The 15,386-nt window shown below is 51.3% G+C and overlaps 1 protein-coding gene across 6 annotated transcripts in view; it reads right to left on the reverse strand.

Moving 5' to 3' along the window:
• The window catches only part of NCOA2 (nuclear receptor coactivator 2), a 295,555-nt gene that overhangs the window by 95,771 nt on the left and 184,398 nt on the right, over window positions 1-15,386 (reverse strand). Inside the window, exon 1 of one of the 6 annotated variants that reach the window (XM_075353206.1) lies at window positions 5,834-5,967. The exons of 4 other annotated variants lie outside the window; for them this stretch is intronic. The gene's annotated coding sequence lies outside the window, so the exon portion shown is untranslated. Of the gene's footprint in view, window positions 1-5,823; window positions 5,968-15,386 lie in introns of those variants that run through there. One more of the 6 variants, XM_075353205.1, reaches the window with a different exon arrangement.

The following is a 15,386-nucleotide window of genomic DNA, read 5'->3' on the forward strand; positions in this document are numbered from 1 at the left end:
ACTAATCCAGAACTTTGTGGCTGCTATTAACTCCTTATTAGCCCGATTGCCACCACACCAGGGCATTTGGGAAGAACCGGGTAAAGTGCCGGGACTGTTGCATCCAATGGATGTAGCAATTCCGGGAGCTGCAGGCTGATAATTTTAGGCTGGGGGGGTGCCCAATAACAATGGGTATCCCCAGCCTGAGAATACCAGCCCCCAGCTGTCAGGCTTTATCTGTGATGGTATCATAGTATGGGGGGATCCTACGATAAGTTTTATTTTACTGTACGATATAGACTCGCCCACCGGCGTCTGTGACTGAAAGCCTCAAGACTCAGCGTGGGGGCTCGTCTGACTGCAGCCAATCACAGACTCCTGTGAAAGCAGTGAATATGTATAAGCCTAATGAGCGGCCAAGGAAGAAGAATGAGAAGCAGCGGGAGAAGTGTGACTGTCACCCCGGTGAATTGGTAAGTATGAAGCGCCTGCTCCTACCGCTTTGTGCCAGATTTTCGTCCCCATAGACTTTATATGGGGACAGGCATCTGATCAGATACCATGGATCAATCCTCTGCTGACCCAGAGACAGTGGGGGATTGATCTGCCAGTCCTCCGAAACGCAGGGACAAAATGTAAAATTTATGGATATGCTGCATCTTTGTGGTCTTTGTGGTCACCACAAAGATAAAGCCAAAAAAAAACTGCAGCGTGCGCACAGCAAAAATGAAATCTCAGACTTTGCTGGGGAAGGAAATGCATACAGTTTTGGTACCAAAACTGCACCCGAAATACATGGCAAAAAAACACAGCGTGCGCACAAAGCCTTAAAGTGACGGCGCCCAAGAAGTCACTCATAAAAAGGGGCAACAACTATACAGTCGCTAAGATGGGGCAACCTGATAACTTGCACTAAAGTCTGAAATTCTAGCAATGGCTGTCAACAACCAGTGCGGAAGCCACTGGGGCGTCATTTCTCAGAATTGCCTCACAGTAAGGCTAGGTGTGCATGTTGCAGCAATTTTCTGCATCAAATCTGCACCTTCTGTGCCATGCGTTTTTTTTTTCTTAATGAAGTCAATGGGTGGAAGGGCTAAAAAAACGAAGGAAAAAAAACGCACCAACAATCGACATGCTACAGATTAGGTTTCTGCACCAAAAGTGCACGGAGAAAATAAGCTACATTCAGAATTCTTATAGACTCTGCTGGCATAAAGCTAGGCATGCAGATGTGTGAAAATGTGCATAAGAAAAAAAAAATCACCACACTAAAAACGCACTGTGTGCACACTGCCTGAGATCATTCTGGATGCCTATAGCAGAGTGCAGCTTTCAGCATTGAAGCTGCTGAGGTAAAGTGAAAGCTGAGCTCTGATTGGTTGCTATGGACACTAGAATAGTCTGTGATGCACTGCTCAGAACTGAGATTTGAGATCCTTCAGCGCAGACATTATCTGCTTTATACATCTAATATATAAAACTGAGTGTATGCATGTGTCTACCGTATGTGTTTGTGTGTGTGTGTGTATTCATGTGTCTATGAATATGCATGTGTGTATGCGCGTGTGTGTGTGTGTCTGTGTATGCATGCGCGTGTGTGTGCATGCGCGCGTGTGTATGTATGCGCGCGTGTGTGTGTGTATGCGTGTGTGTGTGTATGCGTGTGTGTGTGTATGCGTGTGTGTGTGTATGCGCGCGTGTGTATGTATGCGCGCGTGTGTGTGTGTATGTGTATGCCCGTGCGTGTGTGCGCGTGTGTGTATGCGTGTGTGTGTGTATGCGTGTGTGTGTGTGTATGCGTGTGTGTGTGTATGCGTGTGTGTGTGTATGCGTGTGTGTGTGTATGCGTGTGTGTGTGTATGCGTGTGTGTGTGTGTGTGTATGCGTGTGTGTGTGTGTATGCGTGTGTGTGTGTATGCGTGTGTGTGTGTATGCGTGTGTGTGTGTATGCGTGTGTGTGTGTATGCGTGTGTGTGTGTATGCGTGTGTGTGTGTGTGTATGCGTGTGTGTGTATGCGTGTGTGTGTATGCGTGTGTGTGTATGCGTGTGTGTGTGTCTGCTGCAGCTAAAGGAATCCGCATTGTCGCATTTACAATCACGAAATTTTGCACAGATGCCTCATTTGACTCCGGGAACATCATAGACTATCTTACGAGGGGAAAATTTAACCCCGCGCTTATTCACGAACAAGTCCAGCTTAGGCTACTTTCACACATCCGGTTTTTGCTCTGCGGCACAATACGGCGCTCTGCAAAAAAAACGCAACCGTTTTTTTTGCCCCCGGTTGCGTTTTTTTTTTGCATAGACTTACATTAGTGCTGTAATGTGCCGCATGGGCTTGCGTTCGGTCCGGTTTTTGCCGCATGCGGCAGATTTAGCCGATGCCACGGCCGGATGGAACGTTGCCTGCAACGTTTTTTGCTCCGGCAAAAAAACCACATCGCGCCGCATCCGGCTGCTGCAGCGCATTTTTCAATGTATGCCTATGGACGCTGGATGCGGCGCGATGCGGAAAAAAACGCATCAGGCCGCTGCATGCGGTTTCTTCCACTGCGCATGCTCAGTAGCATGCCGCAACCGGAGAAAACGGACGGGCCGCATTTAAAAACTTATGCAAAGGATGCGGTGTTTTCGCCGCATCCGTTGCATAGGTTTCACAGCCGGATTGAGCCGCACTGCTCAAACCGGATGTGTGAAAGCAGCCTTACTTATTGTTTTGATGTGTGCAGTAATATATTGGCTGTTTTGACAGTTAGCCTGGATATTTATCAGGTGACCTATAGCAACCAATCACAGCTCTGCTTCTATTTTGCTACAGGTCATTAATAGGAGCGGTGATTGGTTGCTATAGGCAATGAAGGACATTCTTAGTATAAGAAGCTTATGCGTCAGTTAATGATTTTGGTGGTGAGAGGAAGAGACTGTTACTATCCCGGGCAATTCCAGGTAGTACATACAGCTAGTTATATATAATAGCTTTACCCCTTTACACCATATCTTCAGGATATGATTAAATCATAACAGGCATGGTCATCTATTTTCAGATGAATGCAGTGAATCCTGACAGACCCCAGTACCATCACAGGGACAGTCGGGTCCTGGTGCTCTGACCAGTAACACCAGTGCTGCAAACAGCGCCATTCTTTAGAAAAAAGTTTGTCAAAGACCAAAATAAGTTCTTGACAAAACGAAGCAAAAGAAACGAGAGGGAAACAAATGTAATGAAAAAAAATCCAATCCAGAATATAATAGTCCGGTCTTCTTTCCAATATAGGACTGCGAGATAATCTGGAAGCTCCAGGGGCCAAAACCAATAACACTTCTGTACAGGAGGGATACAAGTTCTACACACAATGCCATGATCACCTAGAACTGTCCGGCCTAGCAGTACTCAGTATATACAAGGAGCACACCTTACAGCACAGTATATACACAGTACAGTATATACACAGCACACACCTTACAGCACAGTATATACACGGAGCACACCTTACAGTACAGTATATACACAGTGCACACCTTACAGTACAGTATATACAAGGAGCACACCTTACAGCACAGTATATACACAGCGCACACCTCACAGTACAGTATATACACAGTGCACACCTTACAGTACAGTATATACAAGGAGCACACCTTACAGCACAGTATATACACAGCGCACACCTCACAGTACAGTATATACACAGTGCACACCTTACAGTACAGTATATACACAGCGCACACCTTACAGTACAGTATATACACAGTGCACACCTTACAGTACAGTATATACAAGGAGCACACCTTACAGCACAGTATATACACAGTACAGTATATACACAGCACACACCTTACAGTACAGTATATACAAGGAGCACACCTTACAGCACAGTATATACACAGCATACACCTCACAGTACAGTATATACATGGAGCACACCTTACAGCACAGTATATACACAGCATACACCTCACAGTACAGTATATACACCGCACACACCTTATAGTACAGTATATACAAGGAGCACACCTTACAGTACAGTATATAAACACACACCTCACAGTACAGTATATACACAACGCACACCTCACAGTACAGTATATACACAGCATACACCTCAGTACAGTATATACACAGCGCACACCTCACAGTACAGTATATACACAGCGCACACCTCACAGTACAGTATATACACAGCATACACCTCACAGTACAGTATATACACAGCATACACCTCACAGTACAGTATATACACAGCGCACACCTTACAGTACAGTATATACAAGGAGCACACCTTACAGCACAGTATATACACAGCATACACCTCACAGTACAGTATATACACAGCGCACACCTCACAGTACAGTATATACACAGCATACACCTCACAGTACAGTATATACACAGCACACACCTTACAGTACAGTATATACAAGGAGCACACCTTACAGCACAGTATATACACAGCATACACCTCACAGTACAGTATATACACAGCGCACACCTCACAGTACAATATATACACAGCGCACACCTCACAGTACAGTATATACACAACGCACACCTCACAGTACAGTATATACACAGCGCACACCTCACAGTACAGTATATACACAGCGCACACCTCACAGTACAGTATATACACAGCACACACCTCACAGTACAGTATATACACAGCACACACCTCACAGTACAGTATATACACAACGCACACCTCACAGTACAGTATATACACAGCATACACCTCAGTACAGTATATACACAGCATACACCTCACAGTACAGTATATACACAGTGCACACCTCACAGTACAGTATATACACAGCACACACCTTATAGTACAGTATATACACAACGCACACCTCACAGTACAGTATATACACAGCATACACCTCAGTACAGTATATACACAGCATACACCTCACAGTACAGTATATACACAGCATACACCTCACATTACAGTATATACACAGCGCACACCTTACAGTACAGTATATACACAGCGTACACTGTACAGCACAGTATATACACAGCGTACACTGTACAGCACAGTATATACACAGCATACACCTCACATTACAGTATATACACAGCGCACACCTCACAGCACAGTATATACACAGCGTACACTGTATAGCACAGTATATACACAGCGTACACTGTACAGCACAGTATATACACAGGGTACACTGTACAGCACAGTATATACACACCGTCACACGTGATCTCACATACTCCACGCCTGGCCATTACTAATGACAGGCGCCCGATACCAGCAGCTCCTACATTCCTGTACTGGAATTACTATGGGAAGGTCATGAGATGATAATCATTAAACTATGTCATTATTAATGGCGGAGGAGGGCGCAGACTGGTTATGCAGGTTTTACAAAGGGAAACCAGCTGAGTATCTGCCTAACTGAACTCCACCTCAATAGTAGTCAGGAATGCAGCGCACAGGAATAAGCGCCATGTACACACACTGTACACAGACATAAGGAGGGGGGAGTGCAGGAAGCCCCCCGTCACCATGGTAACAGCAGCAGGGTGATCAGCTAATGAGGACACAGGGAAAAGTTGTAGATCTGCTCCTGGATCACACAATAACTGGAGCAGCATTGCCAATGAATTCTCCTAGCCACATGCAAAACAAGTGCACTGACATGGCCTGCAGCCAGTGTGACCCCGAGGGGGCTGATACCAGTGACCCCCAGCCACACACCTGTGGCCATCAGCTGCCCCCAAGGGTCAGGGGTCATGTGGTGACCAAGGTCAGAGAAGCCACACTCACAGCTCCTGGCCTCCTGTGGTGGATCTGCTTACTCAGCAGCCAGCAGGAAAGTTTCCAAGTTACCTGCACTCACACCCAGAGCTGCACATCACTGTCAGCCGAAGTCTGTGGTGGGGATCATCTCCGGGAGCGACATCCAGCGCCAGCAACAACAGCAGCGACGGGAGAGGAAGCGAGAAACGTGATCAGCTGCTGCCCGGACTGACAGCGGCGCCTCCCCCTGCCCGGAGTGACAGCGGCGCCTCCCCCTGCCCGGACTGACAGCGGCGCCTCCCCCTGCCCGGAGTGACAGCGGCGCCTCCCCCTGCCCGGACTGACAGCGGCGCCTCCCCCTGCCCGGAGTGACAGCGGCGCCTCCCCCTGCCCGGACTGACAGCGGCGCCTCCCCCTGCCCGGAGTGACAGCGGCGCCTCCCCCTGCCCGGACTGACAGCGGCGCCTCCCCCTGCCCGGAGTGACAGCGGCGCCTCCCCCTGCCCGGAGTGACAGCGGCGCCTCCCCCTGCCCGGAGTGACAGCGGCGCCTCCCCCTGCCCGGAGTGACAGCGGCGCCTCCCCCTGCCCGGAGTGACAGCGGCGCCTCCCCCTGCCCGGAGTGACAGCGGCGCCTCCCCCTGCCCGGACTGACAGCGGCGCCTCCCCCTGCCCGGACTGACAGCGGCGCCTCCCCCTGCCCGGACTGACAGCGGCGCCTCCCCCTGCCCGGAGTGACAGCGGCGCCTCCCCCTGCCCGGAGTGACAGCGGCGCCTCCCCCTGCCCGGAGTGACAGCGGCGCCTCCCCCTGCCCGGAGTGACAGCGGCGCCTCCCCCTGCCCGGAGTGACAGCGGCGCCTCCCCCTGCCCGGAGTGACAGCAGTGACAGCAGTACCTCCCCCTTAACAACGGCGCCTCCCCCTGCCCGGAGTGACAGCGGCGCCTCCCCCTGCCCGGAGTGACAGCGGCGCCTCCCCCTGCCCGGAGTGACAGCGGCGCCTCCCCCTGCCCGGAGTGACAGCGGCGCCTCCCCCTGCCCGGAGTGACAGCGGCGCCTCCCCCTGCCCGGAGTGACAGCGGCGCCTCCCCCTGCCCGGAGTGACAGCGGCGCCTCCCCCTGCCCGGAGTGACAGCGGCGCCTCCCCCTGCCCGGAGTGACAGCAGTGACAGCAGTACCTCCCCCTTAACAACGGCGCCTCCCCCTGCCCGAGTAATAGCGGCACAACCTCCTGCCCGGAGAGACCTCGGCGCCTCCCCCTGCCCGGACTGACAGCGGCGCCTCCCCCTGCCCGGAGAGACCTCGGCGCCTCCCCCTGCCCGGAGTGAAGCGCACAGCTCCACTTCCCCTTACCCCGAGAACAGCACCTCCCCCCCTGCCCAGAGTGGCAGCTCGGAAGCCCAGTACCCGGTGTGACAGGCTGGAAGCTCCCCCCTGCCCAGAGTAACAGCCCAGTCGCCTCCCCCTGCCTGGAGAAACAGCGCTCCGGCACCACCTGCTTCAGAGTGACAGCCCAGCCGCCTCCCATTGCCCAGACTGACAGCCAAGAGTTTCCTTCCCCCTGCAAAGACTGACAGCTCGGCAGCCTCCATTTGCCCAGAGTGGCAGCGCCACCCTCCCCCAAGTGACAGCCCGAAAACCTTACAGTACCCAATGTGACAGCCCCGAAGCCTCCCCCTGCCCAGAGTGACAGCCTAGCCGCGTCCCTCTGCCTAGAGTGACATTGCTCCGCCACCACCTGCCCAGAGTGACAGCCCAGCTGCCTCCCACTGCCCAAAGTGACAGCCAACAGTTTGCCTGCCCCTGTGCAAAATGACAGCTCAGCTGCCTCCCTCTGCCCAGAGTGGCAGCGCCACCCTCCTTCAAGTGGCAGCCCGGAAGCCTTACATTACCCGTGTGACAGCCTGGAAGCTCCCCCCCTGCCCAGAGTGACAGCACGCCACCCTCCTCCTGCCTAGAGTGACAGCACACCACCTCCCCCTGCCCAGAGTGACAGCACACCACCTCCCCCTGCCCAGAGTGACAGAACGCCACCCTCCTCCTGCCCAGAGTGACAGCACACCACCTCCCCCTGCCCAGAGTGACAGCACACCACCTCCTCCTGCCCAGAGTGACAGCACACCACCTCCTCCTGCCCAGAGTGACAGCACACCACCTCCTCCTGCCCAGAGTGACAACACACCACCTCCTCCTGCCTAGAGTGACAGCACACCACCTCCCCCTGCCCAGAGTGACAACACACCACCTCCTCCTGCCCAGAGTGACAGCACGCCACCCTCCCCCTGCCCAGAGTGACAGCACACCACCTCCTCCTGCCCAGAGTGACAGCACACCACCTCCTCCTGCCCAGAGTGACAGCACACCACCTCCTCCTGCCCAGAGTGACAACACACCACCTCCTCCTGCCTAGAGTGACAGCACACCACCTCCCCCTGCCCAGAGTGACAGCACACCACCTCCCCCTGCCCAGAGTGACAGAACGCCACCCTCCTCCTGCCCAGAGTGACAGCACGCCACCCTCCTCCTGCCTAGAGTGACAGCACACCACCTCCCCCTGCCCAGAGTGACAGCACACCACCTCCCCCTGCCCAGAGTGACAGAACGCCACCCTCCTCCTGCCCAGAGTGACAGCACACCACCTCCCCCTGCCCAGAGTGACAGCACACCACCTCCTCCTGCCCAGAGTGACAGCACACCACCTCCTCCTGCCCAGAGTGACAGCACACCACCTCCTCCTGCCCAGAGTGACAACACACCACCTCCTCCTGCCTAGAGTGACAGCACACCACCTCCCCCTGCCCAGAGTGACAACACACCACCTCCTCCTGCCCAGAGTGACAGCACGCCACCCTCCCCCTGCCCAGAGTGACAGCACACCACCTCCTCCTGCCCAGAGTGACAGCACACCACCTCCTCCTGCCCAGAGTGACAGCACACCACCTCCTCCTGCCCAGAGTGACAACACACCACCTCCTCCTGCCTAGAGTGACAGCACACCACCTCCCCCTGCCCAGAGTGACAACACACCACCTCCTCCTGCCCAGAGTGACAGCACGCCACCCTCCTCCTGCCCAGAGTGACAGCACACCACGTCCTCCTGCCCAGAGTGACAGCACACCACCTCCTCCTGCCCAGAGTGACAGCACACCACCTCCTCCTGCCCAGAGTGACAGCACACCACCTCCCCCTGCCCAGAGTGACAGCACACCACCTCCTCCTGCCCAGAGTGACAGCACACCACCTCCTCCTGCCCAGAGTGACAGCACACCACCTCCTCCTGCCCAGAGTGACAGCACACCACCTCCTCCTGCCCAGAGTGACAGCACACCACCTCCTCCTGCCCAGAGTGACAGCACACCACCTCCTCCTGCCCAGAGTGACAGCACACCACCTCCTCCTGCCCAGAGTGACAACACACCACCTCCTCCTGCCCAGAGTGACAGCACGCCACCTCCCCCTGCCCAGAGTGACAACACACCACCTCCTCCTGCCCAGAGTGACAGCACGCCACCCTCCCCCTGCCCAGAGTGACAGCACACCACCTCCTCCTGCCCAGAGTGACAGCACACCACCTCCTCCTGCCCAGAGTGACAGCACACCACCTCCTCCTGCCCAGAGTGACAACACACCACCTCCTCCTGCCTAGAGTGACAGCACACCACCTCCCCCTGCCCAGAGTGACAACACACCACCTCCTCCTGCCCAGAGTGACAGCACGCCACCCTCCTCCTGCCCAGAGTGACAGCACACCACGTCCTCCTGCCCAGAGTGACAGCACACCACCTCCTCCTGCCCAGAGTGACAGCACACCACCTCCTCCTGCCCAGAGTGACAGCACACCACCTCCTCCTGCCCAGAGTGACAGCACACCACCTCCCCCTGCCCAGAGTGACAGCACACCACCTCCTCCTGCCCAGAGTGACAGCACACCACCTCCTCCTGCCCAGAGTGACAGCACACCACCTCCTCCTGCCCAGAGTGACAGCACACCACCTCCTCCTGCCCAGAGTGACAGCACACCACCTCCTCCTGCCCAGAGTGACAGCACACCACCTCCTCCTGCCCAGAGTGACAGCACGCCTCCTCCCCCAGCCCAGAGTGACAGCACACCACGTCCTCCTGCCTGAAGTGACAACGCACAGGTCCGCCTCCTCGCATTGCTCACACTGTTTACTATGCAGCCACCCCAATTTCTGTTATGTAGTCTCACAGGGAGGACTGTGCCACTAACCCTCCTTCCTTGTGCACTTGGCCCAGTCACAGGCTCCCAGCCGCACAGCCCCGGAGGCCGGCCACACGCTGCTCCACAGCTCACTAACAGAGCGATAACCGCAATTTATTTATTAGCGCCTCCTGTATAACAAGAAAGAAAAAAAGATAGTGCAGGAGAGGAATCGACTAGAGAAGCTTTTATTCCTTGGTGGGCACTGGGAAAGTGGGCACTGATTGGTTGCTATGGGTAGCGGCTCTACTTGTCTATTTTTACACACAAGGCCCAGTGTTATTTCCAGTACACCAGCCATTACACCCGGTACACCAGCCATTACACCCGGTACACCAGCCATCATACCCGGTACACCAGCCATCATACCCGGTACACCAGCCATCATACCCGGTACACCAGCCATCATACCCGGTACACCAGCCATTACACCCGGTACACCAGCCATCACACCCGGTACACCAGCCATCATACCCGGTACACCAGCCACTACACCCGGTACATCAGCCACTACACCAGCCACTACACCCGGTACACCAGCCACTACACCCGGTACACCAGCCATCATACCCGGTACACCAGCCATCATACCCGGTACACCAGCCATCATACCCGGTACACCAGCCATCATACCCGGTACACCAGCCATTACACCCGGTACACCAGCCATCACACCCGGTACACCAGCCATCATACCCGGTACACCAGCCACTACACCCGGTACATCAGCCACTACACCAGCCACTACACCCGGTACACCAGCCATTACACCCGGTACACCAGCCACTACACCCGTACACCCGGTACATCAGCCACTACACCCAATACACCAGCCACTACACCCGGTACATCAGCCACTACACCCAGTACACCAGCCACTACACCCGGTACATCAGCCACTACACCCGGTACATCAGCCACTTCACCCGGTACATCAGCCACTACACCCGGTACACCAGCCACTACACCCGGGTGCACCAGCCACTACACCCGGTGCACCAGCCATTATACCCGGTGCACCAGCCATCATACCCGGTGCACCAGCCATCATACCCGGTACACCAGCCACTACACCCGGTACACCAGACCAGTCATTTCTCTCTTTTAACCCATCAACAAAGTATAAAATGCTAAATATTCTCCCATGTTAGTAATCACAATGGATCCAGGTCACATCTATTCCTAATGCACCCACTGAGTTTACCGAGCAAGTCTGATCCGAATACCAGCAGGAGTATTGTACACTGCGATATTATACATGAAGGCGATCAGGTGTGAACGCTCCCGTGAACTACCCTACTGACCTACAATGGGCCGGACGTCAGATACACTGGTCTGACCCAGCCCTGACTTTTACGCTTAGTCACAAAAATAAGGGGGTCATGACTGGCAAAAGCCAAATGACACTGCAATAACAACAGGATTATTAAATCGCAGTTTTCAGTGGGCTCCATGTTGTTTGTAGTGTGCAGATTTTTTTATCCATTTTGAATCAAGGAATCCCAAAACACCACAATTTTCCATAAATAAAAATTGATAATTAACCCAGTGTAAGTGCACAACAAGTGTTCTGATGGCAGAACTTGAAGGAGAAAAAAGAAAAAAAAAAAAAAAATCAGTAGTAGAACATCCCTCCTCATTTTAGCAATTCAGGGAATCCCAGCTATGATCGCTCTTTATAAACCATTAGTAAGTGCTGTACCCCTTCATATTAGGGCATTATGGTGGAAAACAGCACTTATCTGCAGCCGTACCTAAAAGAAGCGGTAATAACACTCTATACAGGCTACCGCTGAGTTAAATGGGGGAAAGTCCAAAGAACAGCTCAACCGATAACCTGTGACCTGGAAACCTGAAGAACCACCACAACTAAGGATTAGTGATAAGTGAGCACTGCCCTGCTCTGGTGCTTGGTACTCGTAACTAGTGATGAGCGAGCACTACCATGCTCGAGCCCTCAATACCCATAACCAGCAGTCATACCCTCGGAAGGGTTAACTCGAATAACGAGTATAATGGAAGTCAAATGGGGCACTCAAGCATTTTTCTGGAAGATCTTCCCCATTGACTTCTACTATACTCAGTACACGAGTTTTAAGCCCGTCTGAGAGTCCAACTGCCGAGTACCAAGAACCCGAGCATGGTAGTGCTCACTCATCACTACTAAGGATCTATGCACACTGCATACTGAGGTATATTCTCCAACATATACTGCTTACACATGACTGCAATGCAGGGGCAGGAAATACCACTGGGACCATCTGAGGGGGTCCAGGAAGTAAGGGGTCATGTCCACCCCCAAAGTAGGGTGGAATTGTGCAATATGATGTGCTTTTGTGCAAGAACAACACAGGGGCCCTTTGAATTCCTCTTCTGTCAGTGTCTGCCACTGCTACAACGTATACCACCAAAAAGGTATACAGTGTCACGTGTCACACATAGGCTTCTGTTGTACACGATACATACCGCACGTATTTGTTCGCATTGGCTCTCTGTATAAAAAACTGCAGTCTGCTACGCTTCCTATCTCGTTGGGAGAGATGTACTAGTGCATACCACCTCTATTTTTCATGATTATTTAAAAATGCTGAATAGTACAGCCATTATTAATAAATAAATACATTACAAGCAATAAACCATCCCTCCCCCCAATTATATAAATGTCCCTTCCCACCTACTAATATTACAAGTAATAAACCATTCCCCCCAATTATATAAATGTCCCTTCCCACCTACCTACTAACAGACTAGAGAGGAGAAAAGGAAAAAAAACAGCTTATATCATCTAGAGATAGGAGCAAAAACTGCAATGGAGTGTATATACAATTATACAACTGGATTTCATTAACAGAACTGTGCCCTTTTTAAAGGCAACCCATCTTCATTTTCATCTACATTCAATCTCCTCAACCAAGAGCCCCAAATCCACAGAATGTTTTTTTTTCTTTACCAATGAGTGATCATACACCTTCTCTCTAATAACCGTATTTTTCAATTATTTCAACCAACTATCTACTACAGTTGGGATCTTGTCAGAAATTCATGATAAAATGCACTTCTGTGACCTAATCACCTCCAGTCTCTTGTGTCAAGACATCTTTCTACCTAAATAATGTATATTCTTGCATTTACGTTAGCCAATATTGTGTATTTTAGGCCCTGATTTCCCCACTTCCAGAAAATTGTTAAAAAAAGAAGCTTCAAGTAAAAAAAAAAAACAAAAAAAAAAAACACAGACGTGTGTGTTCCTAAGTGTTCCTCTTGAAAATCCGAGCAGGTTCACCAGCCCGAGAGGTTGTGTGTGCACCCTTGGCCTTCCCGATGTGTCTGGAAAGTGCAGGGCTCAGACACTGCACACAATACTACCGTTACGCTATGTTCACATCTGTGTTGTGGTTTCTGTTATAAACGGAAACCACGATGCAGGGCAGATCCTTGTCATAATGGACACAAGCAGCGCCCAGCAAACCCTTCTGATTTACAATGGATGAGGGCCTTACAGGAGAAGGGATCTGGACTTGTGTCACCTATTTTCTATCATATGTAAAAGGCCCCTTACTTAGAAAAGCTTTTCACACCCCCAATGGTTGGCACTGCAGCCCATTTCTGCTAAATGTAGACGTTGCTCTAAAAGTACAAAGCCATCGCTCTTATCTTGGTAGCAGGATCTGTTGCCATCCATCGTGGACATTTTACAGACAATCTTCCACTTGTAAAAACACATGAAAGTGCAATATGGATAGAAAATACAATAAAAAGCACAGACTCGGGGCACCGATGCAGCGGTGGCATTTGTCACATAATATTTCCCCTAGGTTTGGAACTTCTGAAAGGTCAAGGTTTAGCTTCAGATTGAAGTTTGAGTCATTCTTACCATCGTCGTACACTTCCTGCTTTCAGTAAGACCCCACGTTGACATGAAATATGACATTATCTGCTTCTAAAATGTCATTCTATTACACAGGAAAAGGGAAGTAAACAGAAAGTGAATTCTGCCATGCACCATGAATCTGTCACCAGCACAGAAACCCTATAAAAACAAACTTTGCAATTTATCCCTTATTAAAAATCCTCTCAATTCTCAAGAAGAGATTTTTTTTTTAATTTTAACAATTTACTGCTCGTTACCTAGGTTACCAGCCACCGCTGCACACTATCAAGAGGTGACCTGTCTCCGAGGCAAGGAACAGAAATGAGCACTGCTGTGTAGCGTGCTTATCCGGCTAGCTTCAGTGGCCTTATGTTTCTCCATGCAGTGGTCTGGACTGTCAGTCATCAGGAGTGCACCGCCCCCAGCAAGCAAGAAGCTGGGAGGCTGAGGAGAGATGCGCTCCTGAAGATACAATGAACAACAATCTCAATTAATTTCGGAATCGGTTACATAATCCATACCTCCCAACTTTTTAAGAATGGAAAGAGGGACAAACTCTGCGGCGCGTGCATTGGCAAATTTTGACCAGACCCATTTGGCAGTAAGGGTCATTCAGCAGATGCCCTGGACTGCTCATTCATAGTCATAGCAGCAAGAATTTAAGAATTTTCTTATATTTATATAAGGCTGCTTTCACACTACGTTTTTTTAACATGCGTCATGAACGTGTTTTTTTTTTTAACGCAAAAACGGATCCAGTGCAAATGTGTTTCATTTCAATGCATTTGTAATGGACTCGCGTCAACATGCGTTCACCTGCGTTTGCGTGCGTTATAGTGAGGATCCAGCGACTTGCAGTTTTTTAACTTTTTTCAAAAACGCTACTTGTAGCGTTTTTGAGCTGCGTCCAAATACTGTTTTTCACTGGATCCTGACTATACTGCACGCAAACGCATGTGAACGCTGGCATGCTGATAGACAAGATCCTGCTTGCTCTACTGAGCATGCCCAGAAACCATCCTGGCGTGATCAGTCCCTCTCTCCCCCTCCCGCTCTCTTGCCTGAGAGCGGCGGACGCTCATAACCAAGGTAAATATCGGGTAACCAAGCAAAGCGCTTCGCTTAGTTACCCGATGTTTACCTTGGTTACGTGTGCAGGGAGCAGGCAGCCAGGCTCCTAGCAGCTACGGACGCTCGTAACAAAGATAAATATCGGGTATCCAAGCAAAGCACTTCGGTTAGTTACCAGATGTTGACCTTAGTTACCAGGGTCTGCAGCTGTCAGATGCCGGCTCCCAGTCCATCACGTTCAGTTCCCCTCACTCCCAATCACATGACTTCAATGCCCGCCCATAAACTTCAATTGGCAGGATCCTGCAAAATAACACATGCGTTTTTCTTTGTAAAAACAGGATCCACTTTTACAGCAAAAAAACGTTCATGACGCATGTTAAAAAAAAAAAGTGGTGTGAAAGCAGCCTAAGCGTCACTTCACATATGTTGCTTATTTGTACATATAAAGCAGTGTTCACATGTTGCATAAATCAGGTGTTTTGTTCCTGC

This window comes from Anomaloglossus baeobatrachus, chromosome 6 (assembly GCF_048569485.1).
Source record: "Anomaloglossus baeobatrachus isolate aAnoBae1 chromosome 6, aAnoBae1.hap1, whole genome shotgun sequence".
NCBI classification, from domain to species: Eukaryota; Metazoa; Chordata; class Amphibia; order Anura; family Aromobatidae; genus Anomaloglossus; species Anomaloglossus baeobatrachus.